We start from the raw sequence: 17481 nt of genomic DNA, 5'->3' as shown, positions 1-17481 counted from the left end.
AAATGAATAGACGATACCGCACTGAGGCTAACGTAATGCTTTTATTCTTGCGAGCTTTCGAGATAGTGCCGGCGATGTTAAAATGAATGAAGCTAAAAAGGGGTTTAAACTTAAAAACAGTGCATATTGGAATGTGATCTGTGATGGAAGACAATCCCTCCCCTGTGCAGTTTTATGGCTAGAGGTGATAAAATGTCCCTGAATGTCAGTGATGTGAGAGTATGTGTTTATATAAGTGTAGCCCCGGTCTTATTTTGTCCTCCTTGTCCCCCCTCCGCGAGTGCCGAGAGGTCGCGGGTGCCGCCGGAGGCAGCGATGGACCCGCCGGCACTTCGCTAGGGTGGGGGCCAGTGCAGGGAGTGCACGGCGTCCCTAGAGCTCCAACGGTGCACCCGGCTAGCGGGGGCCGCCATGACGGGTTGCGCGAGCGTGCGCGGGATCGCGCATGCGCAGAAGGTACCCTGGAACTAGGGAGAAGTCGCGCGAGTACAGGAGCCCAGGAGAGGTTGCGGTGGCTATTGGAGACTCGCGCATGCGCAGGGCAAGTGCGCACGCGGCCCCAATGCCAAGACAGGCTCCATGGGACTAGAACTCCCATGGAGCAAAGCGAGGCAGGCAAAAGGTGCCTGATAGTGGCCAATCAGGGCCAAGGATTCCCAGGCAGGGAGAAAGGATACATTTTGCGCGCTGAGCCCACGCTAGTTAGTTGGATGTGGGAGCAGGAAGGGGAAGGAAGGGTGAAAGGAGCAAGTGGCTCCTGCACCATGTAAGGATCCCCAAGTCCCAGGCAGGCCCCAATCCCCACCAGGGTAGTGGGTAAGTACTGAGGGACAGCCCCTAGGTTAGGGACTCTGCCCTTAGGTGTGTGAGTGTGCAGGCTTGTCAGTGTCACGGCTGGTATTGCTGTGAGCGCTGACAAATAGGCACAGTGTGTGCAGTGCAGTGCAGTGGGTTGCTGCAGGTTCCGTGTGTAGTGTGTTGTTGCTGCAGGTACCGAGTGAGTGCAGTGGGTTGCTGCAGGTTGAGTGTGTGTGCAGTGTGTTTGCTGCAGAGGTTAGGGAGAAGTTAGCCAGAGGGGACCCGGGTGGGTTTGGGAGAGGTAGTGTGGCTGCAGGGGGTCAGTGACTCACCTGTATAGGATAGGCTACCACGTAGGCCTTAGGAGTTTCCATAAAGCCATCCAAAGTTGCTGTGCAGTAGGGACGGCCTATAGTACAGCGAGTGTCACGTTAGTTCACGGAGTCAGATATTGACTCCATTGACGCTGCGTACCCATGCAGAAGGTTGGGCGCTGCTCTTCGTTGTGGTTGCAGAGGCCATCTTGTTGGGGTCTTCCCGGACGGTGGATCCAGGATGTCGGGCCAGAACTCGACAGATCCTTTGTGAAGCAGTTGCAGATCCGAGCACTGGAGTGCTTGGCAGGTACTATATCATCAAGTGCACCAACACCGGTCATCAGGCGCTGATCCCGCCTTAGGCTAAACTCTTTGTAGGAACACTGAGCGAGTGGTTACAAGACTGAGCCTATACCATATGGTACCGTACATGGACACGGTGTGGAGCACGCGGTAGCGGGACTGAGACAGTACTCCGTAAGAGGGTGGCTAAGTCACTACCGTTATAAGGACGGTACCAGTTATTAGGATATGTGTTATTGCTAATTGCATGTTATAGTGATAAGGTTGCCATGCATTATCGTTAATACAGTAAAGTTGGTTGCATCACATATTTGTGTATGTATTTCTTGCCCAGGGGAATCTCACATCATGGGGATCCTGGGTAAGTGGAGGCGCTGCACTAAGTAAATGTATGAGTGTTACCCCAGGCTCCCAGCTAGCGGAGGCTCAGATCTCCTGGAGCTCCCTTTGGGAGCATTCAGAAAAAGGGTTACATAAGAAACCAATCCACAGCTTGCACTCAATGTACTTGCAAATATAAACAGGTGCTAGTCTCAAATAATAATGTAAACAATATTATCATCCCTGCGTTCGGTAAAGCAAGACTGCACTCAATTCAGTATAAGAGGCCACCCAATCCGATGTTTCGCAAGGGGGTGCCACCTTATATATACACACATACTTGCATCAGATTGGTTTTGAACTGAACATATATACCGTAAACATTCTGTTGTTAGAGTCAACTTGTGTTCGGATCCTGCACCAAACAACAAATGGACGGCACCTGCGCACGATACTGTCAGTGCAAGGCGCGTCACGAAAGACATCACGGAGGCGGGGCCTAAGCCCGCTCCTCTCAAATCCACATTGTTTCTGTATATTTTATCCTACATCCATACTTACAGTATTTTGATCCAGAGAATGTACATGAAAAAAGAACAAATGAAACACCTTGTTGCATTACTAGATTTACCAAAGGAGCAGAATCAATTAATAAAATTATTAATAAGCATTAGCATATTTTAATAAATTATCTGCTTTTAAAGCCAGTTTTGTCCAAAAGACCGGAACTAATGTATAAGAAAAGTAAAAATCTGAAAAACATGTTGGCACCAACTGAACTAAAAAAGGAAAAATCTCAATCAGAAAATCACCAATGTTGGATTCCAACAAAACCTCTGGGATATTTCAAATGTGTCAAAATATGCACTACATCTTCCTACTGTATTTTAACCCCCCCAAAATTAAAAATTAAATTCAAGAACGACAGGAAAGGAATAGAAAATTAAGCAATTCATTAACTGGTCATCAGCTCCGGAGATTCCCGGTATCAATTCGATGCAGGAAAAATGAATAATTTTTTCTACTGTAAGTCCACTCGCCGCCTTCTCAGAAGGTTCTCCCCAGCCTCACGCCAATTTTTCCTAGCATGAGGATTTTGGGAGAAACTCGCCATTCTAAAGCCGCGATTAGCCTCAATAAACTTCTCGAGACTACTACAATTGCACAAATTTCAGAACCTTCCGGTAAGTGGCTTATTGCCGCTTACCCGGCGTTCTTTTTTGGATAGCGAAAAAATTGGCGATTCATGCCTTTATTGCCCACTTATCGAGGCTTACAGAATAGCAGTAGGATTTTGGCCGAAAAAGGCATAATAGAAAAGGCCCCATAGTGCGCACCCTATTTAAAGCCTCAGCATTTATCAAATCCAGTGATTTTTTAATTACTATTATTATAACATACCAGCAAATCTATGTAACCATATTCCAAAATATCTGTAATGGGATGCACAATGTTGTATATTTATTAGGAATAACCATGCATGCTCCAAAATGTGGAAAGGACTGAAAGAGAGATCAAGGAAAGATTTATGGAACACAAAATAAATATTGAAAAGGTTACCAACAACATACAGTGTATGTAGTGTATAAAAACATTTCTTTGATGAGCATAATTGTAATCCCAGATGTTTAATTATCTAAGGTATACAGGTAAACCCCGTTATAACGCGCCCCGTTATACCGCGAAATCAGTTATAACACGGTTTTCACGTGGCTCCCGTTTTTTGCACATTGCACACACTGCACACACTCTCACTGCACACAGTGCACAGTGCACAGTGCACACACTCACTGCACACACAGCACACACTGCTCACTGCACACACTGCTCACTGCACACACTGCTCACGGCACACTGCACACTGCACACACTCTCACTGCACACACTGCACAGTGCACACACTGCTCACTGCACACACTGCACAGTGCACACTGCACAAACTGCAAACTGCACACACTCTCACTGCACACACTCTCACTGCACACACTCTCACTGCACACACTGCTCACTGCACACACTGCAAAGTGCACACTGCACACACTGCACACACTCTCACTGCACACACTGCACAGTGCACAGTGCACACACTCACTGCACACACAGCACACACTGCTCACTGCACACACTGCTCACTGCACACACACACACACACACACACACACACACACACACACACACACACACACACACACACACACACACACACACACACACACACACACACACACACACACACACACACACACCCATATACACACACACACACACACACACACCCACACTCATATATACACACACACACACACACACACACACACATACACACACATATACACATACACACCCATATACACACACACACACACACACACACACACACACACACACACACACACACACACACACACACACACACACACACACACACACACACACACACACACACACACACACACACACACACACACACACCCATATACACACACACAGCCCCATACACACACACACACACACACACACACACACACACACACACACACACACACACACACACACACACACACACACACACACATACATTCCCACCCATATACACACACACAGTTTCTCTCCCATATATACATACATACACACACACACTCTCTCACTCTACACAGATGGGGGGGGTCAGAACCGAGGAAAGGCCGCGACCAGCACCAGCACCCGCTCCCACCCTCCTCCCGCATAGACAGCGGGAGTGCTTGGGACAGCGGTAGTGAGAAGAAACCCCCCGCTACCACCTCCATGCAGGCAGTGGGAGCACCGGGCATGTGGGGGGATCAGAGGTAAGCGGGAACCGGAGGGACATCCCCGCTCCCATCTCCTGCCCCGCGGCCTGTCACGCGGTGACAGGGGGAAGCGGGGACCGGAGGGACATCCCCGCTCCCATCTCCTGCCCCGCGGGCTGTCACGCAGTGACAGGGGGAAGCGGGGACCGGAGGGACATCCCCGCTCCCATCTCCTGCCCCGCGGGCTGTCACGCAGTGACAGGGGGAAGCGGGGACCGGAGGGACATCCCCGCTCCCATCTCCTGCCCCGCGGAGTGAAGGGTGCTGCGGCGGGGGAGGGTGATGATGCACCGATGCGGCAGCTATTTTGTTTTTGCGCGACGCCGTTACTAACGCGGTGGTCTCGGGGTGGACCCCGAGGACCGCGTTATAACGGGGTTTACCTGTATATTGTAATGTGTTTCCTTAGGACTGAAGAGGGAATAAATTGAATAAGCTGTACAAAAGAGAAACATATTGGCTTTATAAACGAAAAAAAAATAGTTGGTGCAAAAAGCGCTTAAGCTAAAATAGACTAAATTACTGTAGTAAAGTGCAGTGATTAATTATATTGGCTTTACAAACTACAAACGCTAATCCCTAGAGGTCTAAATATAGAAATAGATTTTTATAATACACATAAAAGACAAAAGCTAGATCTCTTTATAAAAATAATGTATAAAATAATTCTAAGCTACAATATAATTGCTAGCTAGCATAAAAAATATAACAAAAATAACAATTTAATAGTGCAGTACGGAAATCGCAAATAAAACAAGAAGGTATTTGAATGTTCCAATCAATGTCCTTTGTGGAGCCTGATTCATTAACCCCTTTGATGCTCTATTGGATATTGTTATACACGTTTGTTAGTCCACACAGTATGTGAGAAATCACCATAATAAAGAAACTGGATGTTCCCAATTCCTGAGGCATTGATCTCCCAAAGATCTCTTGAATACTTTTGACCGGGGTTTACTCCTGTATAATAGTTATGATAACTGGCCGTTTCTTAATTGTACCTTTAGGAGAGAGGTTCCTCCAATTCCAATAGCCAGTGGAGTCCACCTTGTGCGGGTTTTGCAATCATTCACAGTTTGTAAGGCTTCAATCTTTCAATTTTATGGGCAGCTGAACACTTGATGCCTGGAACCTCTCTGCGTCTGGCGTCACAGCCACGAGGGTCAGAGAGTCCAAGCTGACATAACTGCTTATCTGCTTTGCCAAGGCGCATCGATTTGCAGGGCTTCATTTCTTTGATGAGCATAATTGTAATCCCAGATGCTTAATTATCTAAGGTATATATTGTAATGTGTTTCCTTAGGACTGAGGGAGGGAATAAATTGAATAAACTGTACGATAGAGAAACATATTGGCTTTACAAACGAAAAAAATAGTTGGTGCAAAAAGCGCTGAAGCTAAAATAGACTAAATTAGTAATGTGCAGTGATTAATTATATTGGCTTTACAATCTACAAACACTAACCCCTAGAGGTCTAAATATAGAAATAGATTTGGCAGCTTTCTTAAAATAATGATTGATACAATAATTAGTACGTTGTCTTGTATATGCATGGGTTTAATTAACATGTCCTAATTTAATATTTAACATTTTAACTGACAGTTATATTAATTTCATGTCATTAGTTTATTCCCCGTGGCTCGTAGAAGACTAAAAAAATAACGTTTTAATAATGTTTTAATTACATTATTTTAAATTGTGTGTGGATTCATTATAATTATAATATATTTGATGAATTTCCTATTTAAGCTAAATTGAAACTATATAATATATTTAATATATTCCTAAATATTTTATCTAGCTAACTAATGGAATATTACTATAAAATGTTAATCAAGTGATGAATTTTTGATTGTTGCTATTGTGTTTGATGGGTCAGCAACTTGGCGTTATAACACTTCATTCTTTAACCCTCGCATTTCTTGAACAATTCATTATATAAAATCTGCTTCCATGGTGGTTACTCTTGATTATAATGTATCTCTATGTATCTTAAAATGATTATTTATTTTTTTGATAATAGATTATAAGGCGAGTATATACTTTCAACTTAAATTTATTGAAAAAAAACGTCACCTTATAATCGGATAAAACCGGTAAATAGATCTGCATGCAGTTATAACACCATCAGTTATGTTTCATAATAACATGAATGGAACACTATTGTGTACCTTCCGGCAAATTGATTACTCATACTGCTTCATTTTTTTTTTATATACTGTACAGCTGCAGCGGCCGTTATTCAAACAAATCATGGCGCCGATTTCCTGTGCTCTGCTGTACTCCACGCAGCATGAACGTGGCCAATCACCCGCAGATATATATATATACACACACACACATATATATATATATATATATATATAGTATGTGCTGTCTCTACTTTATCAGTCCTCGGATGGTAACGTATATAATTTCTATTTATTTTTAAGTGACAAGCACCAGGCCTTATTATTATCTTTACTAGGAGTGCTGATTCTTGCCTTTATTTATATATATATATATATATATATATATATATATATATATATATATATATATATATATACAGTGGTTGACAAATCACCAAAAAATCTACTCGCCACACAAAAAAATCTACTCGCCACCTAGTACCAAACGTGTGCTGCTTGGGCCAATATTTACTCGCCCGGGGGTTAAATCCACTCGCCTGGGGCGAGCAAATGTATAGGTTTGTCGAACACTGTATATATATATATATATATATATATATATATATATATATATATATATATATATATACCAAGAAGTGATCTCCTTGAATACAGACAGAAAGAGACAAGCGACAGGGTACCTTTGGTGGTCACATAAAACCCACACCTAGAAGCCTTAAGCAAGATCGCCAGGAAACTACAGCCCATTCTCCAGGAAGATACAAGACTGCAAAAGGTCTTCCCTGAAACACCCCTATTATCATACAGACAAGACCCTAATCTCAAGAAAATGATGGTGAGGAGTTAAGTATTCAACAGTACACCTGAATGCGGGACAAGACCATGCCAGGACGCAAGATGCAAAACCTGCGCAATGCTCCACACAGCGGGCACAGCACAAATACCACACAGGAATCTGGAGTACAAAATCAGAGGAAGGTTCACCTTTTCCACCAGCAATGTCGTATACCTCATTATGTGCATGAAATGCCCAGGGGGCTGCTGCTACATAGGTGTTATGGGACAGGGGCTAAACAAAAGAATGAATCTGCATCGCCACAGCATCACAAGCGGAACAAGAGATAGTCCTGCCAGCGAACATTTCTCTGACCACAAGATGAACGATCTGAAGGTGGCCATACTCAAAGGTAATCTCAGAACACCGAAAGAGAGACGGCTGCATGAATTCTCTTCCCATGAGTGCTAAGGCCATGTCCGTACATACTGCGCTATATATATATATATATATGCACACACAGCTGTCTCTTACACATACACTCCATGTAATTCCATCCCTATATATCAATAGGTACCACATAAATTCAACACACTCTTGTAGTTATGCCCCAGCCTCTTACTCTTCCACATCTACCCACAACATTGATATACACCTGCACTCCACACACACATTTTGTAAAGCGCTGTGTACACTGTGGGCTCTTTACATATTTATACACACACACACACACACATACTCACTCTCACATCACTGACATTCAGGGACATTTTATCACCTCTAGCCATAAAACTGCATGGGGGAGGGATTGTCTTCCATCACAGATCACATTCCAGTATGCACTGTTTTTAAGTTAAAACCCCATTTTTTTTAGCTTCATTCATTGTTTACATCGCCGGAAGAAGAGATCAGTGTATCTTGAAAGCTTGCAAGAATAAAAGCAATTCGTTAACCACAGAACAGTATCGTCTATTCTTTTTTGTTATATATACACCCCTGAAGAAGTCGTCATTTGATGACGAAACGCGTAGGGCGTGGATAGATTCTTGCCGCCATTTGCCCACAAACACTGTTGCAGGTTGACTGTAGAACTTTGGCTCCCGTGTGCTGCTCTCCCGGCTTACAACCTCATACATTTGCTACACTGGAGGTGTCTGTTTCCTGGAGGGACCAATACGATGGATCACTGAAGGCGAAGGACCCCTCTTCCGGTTCCGGTTTCACGGAGCTGATCCACGTGACGACGCCATTGATTGCGGACGGACGCTGGTGATTGAGCTGCATGGCACATGAGAGCCTATCTCATACACGCCTATATTTGCTGTACTTTTGTGAGTGGGCATTTGTAAGATTTTATGTTCATTCAATACATTTTTATTGAGGTAATGCACTAGGTGTGCGCCTGTTTCTTTCTCTTTCCTTTTTTCTAGATATCAGTAGGGACTGGTGATCCCTTTGAAACGGGCTGCAAGAAACCAAAGACATTGCCACTGGAACAGGACTTTATGTATTGAAGGTTTTTTATTACATTTTTATATTTTTTGACAATTTTTTCTATTTTTTACTTATTAAATATATTTCTTAGATTTTTATTTTTATTTTTTCTTTAGGGTTTATTGTCAGGAGATTGTATTGCTATTGTATTTTTAAAGTTCTATCATAGTGTATTAGCCTACTCTAGCTGCCCCTTCAAGCCTATCCAATTAGCTACTGTCTCTCCTATTATTATCTATAATTAACTGGGTTATTTAGCGGCGCTACTTCATATTGTTTTTTTGTTATATATATATATATATATATATATATATATATATATATATATATATATATATATATATATGTAGAGGTAGCAGTACCGTGTTAGCTGAGCTTCAATAATCAAAAAATAAATAGATGATACCGTTCTGTGGCTAACGAAATGCTTTTATTTGTGCGAGCTTTCGAGATACACTGATCTCTTCTTCCGGCGATGTTACAATGAATGAAGCAAGGATTACTTAAAAACAGTGTCTCTTGGAATGTTATCTGTGCTGGTCCTTCCCCCGGTGTGGATGAGATTTATGGCTGGAGGTGTCAAAGGGTAACTGAAAGCAAGTGAAGAAAGAGTGTGTACTGTATGTGTATCAGTGTGAATAAAAATGAATGGAGAGCCCACAGTATAAACAGTGCTCTACACAAGGTGTGTGTGGAGTGAGAGGGGATATAAATGGTGTGGGTAGGTGTGGAAATGTGAGAGTTTGTAGCACAACTAAAAGTGTGTGTGGATACTATGTGGTCCCTATTGGTGTATAGGGATGGAAAAATAAGGAGTATTAGTATGTGTGAGAGACAGCTGTGTGTGCATACATATAGCACAGTATGTACATACATGGCCATGAGCGCTCATGGGAAGAGAGTTCGCTAGTGTCAGTAATGACTCTTAAAATTTCGATCTCTGTTTAGGCCACTGCTAAGTGTCCCGAACAGTTGCATAAATTTGTATTCATGCAACCGTCTCTCTTTCGGGGTTTATATATATAAATAAGATGCCATCGATTGTAAGTCGCACCCTTGATTTAATAAAAAAATTAGGGTAAAAAAAAAACACTATATTAAATGTGCAGAATTTTTTTCTGGGAGATACAGAGTGGAGACAGGAGAGAGGAGAGAAGAGAGTGTAGAGAGGTGAGAGGAGAGCGAAGGGGGGAGGAGAGAGAGGGAAGGGGGGGAGAGAGAGAGAGGGAAGGGGGGAGAGGGAGAGAGAGGGATGGTGGGGAGAAGGAGGGAATGGAGGGAGAAGGAGGGAAAGGGGGGAGGGAGAGGGATAGGAGGGAAAGGGGGAGGGATAGGAGGGAAAGGGGGAGGGATAGGAGGGAAGGGGGAGAGGGATAGGAGGGAATGGGGGAGAGGGATAGGAGGGAAGGGGGAGAGAAGGATAGGAGGGAAGGGGGGAGGGATAGGAGGGAAGGGGGGAGAGGGATAGGAGGGAAGGGGGGGAGAAGGATAGGAGGGAAGGGGGAGAGGGATAGGAGGGAAGGGGGAGAGGGATAGGAGGGAAGGGGGAGAGGGATAGGAGGGAAGGGGGAGAGGGATAGGAGGGAAGGGGGGGAGAAGGATAGGAGGGAAGGGTGAGAGGGAGAGGGAAAGGGGGGAGAGGGATAGGATGGAAGGGGGAGAGTAATAGGAGGGAAGGGAGAGAGGGATAGGAGGGATGAGGAGAGGGATAGGAGGGAAGGGGGGAGAGGGATAGGAGGGAAGGGGGAGATGGATAGGAGGGAAGGGGGAGATGGATAGGAGGGAAGGGGGGAGATGGATAGGAGGGAAGGGGGAGATGGATAGGAGGGACGTGGGAGAGGGATAGGAGGGAAGGGGGAGAGGGATAGGAGGGAAGTGGGAGAGAGATAGGAGGGAAGGGGGGAGAGGGATAGGAGGGAAGGGGGGAGAGGGATAAGAGGGAAGGACACACAGAGACAGACACACACACACACACAGACAGACAGACAGACACACACACACACACAGAGATACACACACACAGAGATCCAAACACACACACACACACACAGAGATACACACACACAGATATACAAACACACACACACACACACACACACGCAGATACACACACAGATACACACACACAGATACAAACACAGAGAGATACACAATCACAAAGATACACACACACAGATACACACATACACACACACACATACTCACACACACATACACACACATACACATACACACACACACACACACAAACACATACATAGAGATACACACATACACACACACACACACACACACACACACACACACACACACACACACACACACACACACACACACACAGACACACACACACACACACACACACACACACACACACACACACACACACACACACACACACACAGAGACACACACACAGAGACACACACACACACACACACAGAGATACACACACACACACACACACACACACACACACACACACACACACACACACACACACACACACACACACACACACACACACACACACACACACACACACACACAGAGACTCACACAGAGATTTGACATGGGGGCAATGTGAAGACAGACCCGGACCATCTGGCATCTCAACTCTCTGCACCTCATGGGGGATGGGGGCCATGATCTCTCTGCACGGAGGGGAGGGGGGCGTGACCGCAGCTATGCTGTAAACCTGGCTAGCATCTCCAGCATCTCTCTCTGCACGAGGGGGAGGAGGGGGGCCGTGATCGCAGACATGTTTGCTGCACACAGAAATACGGCCGCATCTCCAGCAGCGCCCCCTGGCAGGTTTTTGTTGTTGTTTTGTTCAGTACATCGATTGTAAGACGCAGTCCTATTTCAGCCACGTGAAAAAGGGAAAAAACCTTCATCTTACAATCGAGGAAATACGGAATATATATGTATATATATATATATATATATATATATATATAAAATAGTAACACAAATTCCTACTTTTTCTTATTTAGGATGCTCTCTATTCCATCTTTGAGGTTTTATATTATTTATATACTGTACATTTTGAAACTCGTATTATATACAGTATGTGAACTCCATATTTTATGAAGAACTAAGTTACCCGTGAGTGACGAAGTTACCCGTGAGTGACGTGAGTGACGAAACGCGTCAGGGAGCGTCATCACGTCAGACGCATTGACACTGACGTCATCACCGCGCGCTGGAACAGACTGATCCGCGCGACTGCTGCAGAGGCTTGAAGTACAAGGAGCCATCTTTCCAGGACTCTAATTCGGCTACATTGAAGACTTCCTGCCCTGGACACTTGTTGGGATATTGATCCTGCTACTGCTAGACCGGTATTGCCCCAAGATACTGCAGAAACAAACCGGATGGTGGTGATTATATCACACAATGCTTGATTTTATTGCATTTTTGTAAGCGCATTTCTTAACCCCTTCCTCCCCCTCCCCTCATTAAATTTACTATTTTACGCTATGGGTGTGTGCTCTCTCTCCCCTTTTTTCTATTAGATTCCCTGTGGACGTGGTTTGTCCATTTGAGAGCAGCAGGAGACCCTTCATACCAGAACCCACATCAATATTGGACATTTTGAGGACTGGTTTTTACACTCTTTTTTTCTCTTTTTAAATTTGTATATTTGCAATATCTCTGCACTTATCTTTATGGTTACAGGTTTTATTATTATTTGTGCTAGAATTATTTAGTACTTCACTATTATTAGTGTATACAGTGTAGATCCTTATTATTAATCACAGCCGGTTTATTATATATTATATATATTATATTACATTTACCTATTTAACCATTAGCAGAGGCGCTGCTTTTTTCCTCTGTTTGTTATATATATATATATATATATATATATATATATATATATATATATATATAAAATAGTAACACAAATTCCTACTTTTTCTCATTTAGGACGCTCTCTATTCCATCTTTGAGGTTTTATATTATTTGTATACTGTACATTTTGAAACTCGTATTATATACAGTATGCGAACTCCATATTTTATGAAGAACTAATGACGTCATGAACTGATACCATATAATGGATGCTCATCCCTCTTGACTTCTATAGCCACTGAGGGATCTGAATTCTGACAAAACACATAAGGGAGCATTGTGAATAATAGTGAATATAAGGCGCTAACAACTTAAAATAAAAGTGTCGTTAATAGTGCAATATACAATATAATATGTGCTCAAATGGTATATCCCTGTTCAAACCCTCTGGTGGAACCTGATTCCCGGGTCCCAAGTAGAATGATCTGAACTAAAACACATAAGGGAAACATATTTGTGTTTTACCACAGCTGACCACTGGCTGCCTGAGTGGTTTAAACGGGGAAGAACCCAGCATGCCCCCTCATTACTGCCTCACTTTTCCTTGTTTAATGAATGATGTGTGACAAACGGGGCGAAAGGTTTTAGGACCCATGGAAGACATACAGATGCACTAATGAGTTGCTAATCTAAAACATTAATTGGAAAGGGGCTCCCTGTTTTTCCCAATTATCTTGTTAATAAACTCAAGGGAAGTTCATGGAATATATGATACATTCCAAAAGGATTAATTTCCCCTGGTTGTAAAATGTGTAAAAGACACATACTGTAGATGCTGTAAGGGATTAATAGAAGACTCTGGAGCTACATACAGAGTTTCTCTATACAGTAATATAAGAAGTCAGTACAACTTTTGTTAAACTTAAAGAAATATTTCCCATCAGATTGTCGCTACTGTTGAATTGTGGACCTTGAGATTCTGTAAGTACAATTACACTATGGTGATAGAATTAAAAATATGTAGTGTATTGATAAGCCAAAATCAAAATGTCCCTTTACAGATATTTTGGAATATGGTTACATTGGTGGGTGTTTAGGTGGGTTGCAGGTGGAGTTAACACCTTCATTACCTTCATTACCATAGCGCTTAATACAGCTAAGGTAAGGAAGGGGTTAACACCTCCTGCTACCCCTTATCGCTTAGTTTGGCAAGATCTATCCTTAATAAATCAATGCTTACTATTACTAATAATTTTGTTTTTCATTAGGTATTCCTGAATATTATCCCGTATTAAACCTTCAAGTAGTTTCCCTACTATTGAAGTCAGGCTTACAGGTCTGTAATTTCCCGGTTGTGATCTAGCCCCCTTTTTAAATATAGGCACCACATCTGCTTTACGCCAATCTTGTGGTACTGAGCCTGTGGAAATGGAGTCCTTGAATATTAAATATAATGGTTTGGCTATTATTGAGCTTAACTCCTTGAGAACTCTTGGATGTATGCCATCGGGGCCAGGTGCCTTATTTACTTTCATTTTTTCAAGTCGCTTATGAACTTCTTCCTCAGTTAACCAATTGTTCATTAATATGGAGGTTGTGGCTTCCTCCTGCAGTACTACTATTGAACTTGATTCTTCCCTGGTTAACACAGAGGCAAAGAATTTGTTTAATACATCAGCTTTTTGCTTATCTCCAATAATCTGCCTACCCATCTCACACTGAAAGGGTCCTATATTTTCTTTTCTCATTTTTACAGTATATTGATCCAGAGGAAGGCAAACAAAAAAACCCCATCATCCAATAATGGGCCTAATGCAGTAAGCGGTGCAAAGGCACTTATCGCCCGTTTTGCGCCAAAAATGCATACCCTGATTCAGTAAGGGGCGAAAACTTGGCGAAAAGCAAAAAAAACCCGCTAAGTTTGTTGGCGGTTTTTTTTCCGCCATCGGGCCGGCGAAAAGGCACTTTGCGCCGCAACTAGCCATGTTTTGAAACCCGCTCAATTCTAGTAGTGGCGAGTAGCTTTGCGCCACTCAAGAATTGAGATTTTCACGCCAATCCGTCTCGCCCCAAAAAGTTGACAAGTTGCTGGGGAGAGGCTGCGGATGAGCGGCGGAACGGCACTTAGAAAAAATCAGGCCTTTTTCCTGCCTGGGATTGATGCCGGAGGTCTTCGGAGCTGATACCATTAATACCAGCACCGGAGCCCCCCGGCATGCATCCGAGGCAGGAAAAATGCATTTAATGGTGTGACAGTGCTGCTGCACTGCTTGTTGTTGCTGTTTGATAGGAGGTTGTTGTTTTTTTTATAACTCTCATTTTTATTTGGTATTACAGTGCATACATAATATCACCACCAATTAGCATACGTAACAGAATACACAATTTTGTCTTCCAAACAGTGACACTTAGACAAGACATTAGACGTACTTAACGAACCACGAGTAAACCACGCCACTAAGACAGACAGGACGGACCAAACTGGGGTGGGAAACAGTAGGGTGTTGGGATCTGACCGGGGGTGAGGGGAGGACACCTGGAACTGCTACCTCTGATCGGAGAGACTGCATTTTGAACTGTGTATTCGCTAGGATTGTTGTGGATGCTTATATTGCTCTACATTCTCCGTCTCTATGTCAACGTCAAGTCGGGTCTGCTCTGTCCAAGGAGAACGCATTTATAGGTATTAGTGCAAAATTGTGGCGGCTTCCACCCCCGGGATGTCTGTTTGGGCCAGCCATGGGTCCCATACTTCTAGAAATTTGGGGCCAGAGTCGTTGATCCAACTCGTCAACTGTTCCATCTGGCAGACATGCCAAATTCTGTTCGTGATTTTGGATATAGTGGGTAATTCCTGTTGTCTCCATACTGCTGCGATCTCACACCTCGTGGCCGTTGAGAGATGCGCAACCAATTTGAGTGTCGCATTAGACATGCCCTGAGGCCGTCTGCCAACTAGGAACAGCCACGGGTCCAGGGGGACCTCCAAGTTGAGGATCCTCTCTAGCCATTCCCTAATAGATTCCCAAATCGGGATCACCTTCGGGCAAGACCACAGCATATGTTTTAAATCAGCAATTTCCCCGCACTTTTTTGGACAGAGCGGGGAATAGCCCTCGATAAATTTAGATAATTTCAATGGGGTATGGTACCACCGCATTAGGACTTTATATGCGTTCTCCTTTAACGTGGCACATATTGAGCTTTTGGTTGCTGCCTGCAATATTTGGTCCCATTCCTCATCCTCTAGCGTCTCCCCTAAATCTGTCTCCCACTGTCGCATGCATTTCAGTCGGGGGGCGTCAGAAGTCTTCGGACAGATCACCTCCTTATACATCTGTGAAGTTAGTCCCCTTGTGTCCGTCTCTCTGGAACACAGCTGTTCGAAATTTGTCCGAGCCGGACGAACCAGGAATTTATTATAGAATGCCCTGACCTGGAGGAATCTAAATAATTCTGCGTTGGGTAGCTTTTTCTCATCCTTAATCATATCGAACGTCTTGATAAATTTCCTTCCTTCCAGGTCCTTTAATCTTAAATATCCCGCCTGCGTCCATTTGACAAATTTGTCACCTAACAGCCCTGGAGCAAAATCCGGATTCCCCACCAGGGGGGTCATCAAAGACTGCCGTGTGGTCAATTTAGCTTTAAATTTAGATGACTCCCAGACCGCTAGCGAGTTCGCAATTGCACAGAGTGGCGACCCTATTGATTTCTTACACCGTTTTGGAAGCCAGATCAGGTCATGTAGTCTTACTGGTGCGCAACATTCGGTTTCTAGGGCCAACCATCTTCTTTTTGCCGGGTTTGAGTGCCACTGGACAATTTGGCATAATTGTGCCGCCTTGTAATATGCCATCAAGCAAGGTACCGATAACCGTCCTCTCGTCACTGCCTTCGTCAGTATGTTTTTAGCAATTCGTGGGCTTTTTTTATTCCAAATAAATTGAATAATGTGAGCCTGCAGAGTGAGGACCTCAGCCCTAACAAGAGGTATTGGGAGGGCTTGAAACAGATATAACAATTTAGGCAACAAGATCATTTTAATGCTGTTGATCCGCCCAAACCATGATATGCCATAGCCCGCCCAAACCCTGAGATCCTCCTTCAGTTTCCTCATCATTCTGGGGAAATTTGCTTTGTTTAATGTGTTGTAGTCCTTCGTGATATATATCCCTAAATATTTGATAGCGGAGTGTTGCCATTTAAAATTGAAATTGAGCTCTATCAATTTTTCGACCGGTTTGGATAGATTGATGTTAAGCGCTTCCGACTTGGCCTGGTTAATTTTAAACCCCGACACCAAGCTGAAAGTCCCCAAGATCGCAAAGACGTTGGGCAAGGAGGTGAGGGGATTTGACAATGTCAAGATTACATCATCTGCATATAACGCTACTTTATGTTTCTGCTCCCCTAAATCTATCCCTGTTATATCTGGGCTTGCTCTGATATGAGCCGCTAGAGGTTCTACAGTATGCAGAGAGCAAATAACAACGGTGAAAGTGGGCATCCTTGTCTTGTCCCGCTACGGATGTTAAATACCTCCGAGGGGAAGCTTTGGTGTCGCACTCTTGCAGTGGGACTATTGTAGAGGGCTAGTATAGGAGGCGCCCCCCGAACCAAAACGCTCCCAGCGTCTCTCTGAGGAAGGGCCAATCAATCCTATCAAAGGCCTTTTCGGCGTCCAGACTCAAAAACATAGACGGAATATTTT

Source organism: Ascaphus truei, chromosome 20 (assembly GCF_040206685.1).
Source record: "Ascaphus truei isolate aAscTru1 chromosome 20, aAscTru1.hap1, whole genome shotgun sequence".
Lineage (NCBI taxonomy): Eukaryota > Metazoa > Chordata > Amphibia > Anura > Ascaphidae > Ascaphus > Ascaphus truei.
Note: the sequence above shows the minus strand (reverse complement) of the source record.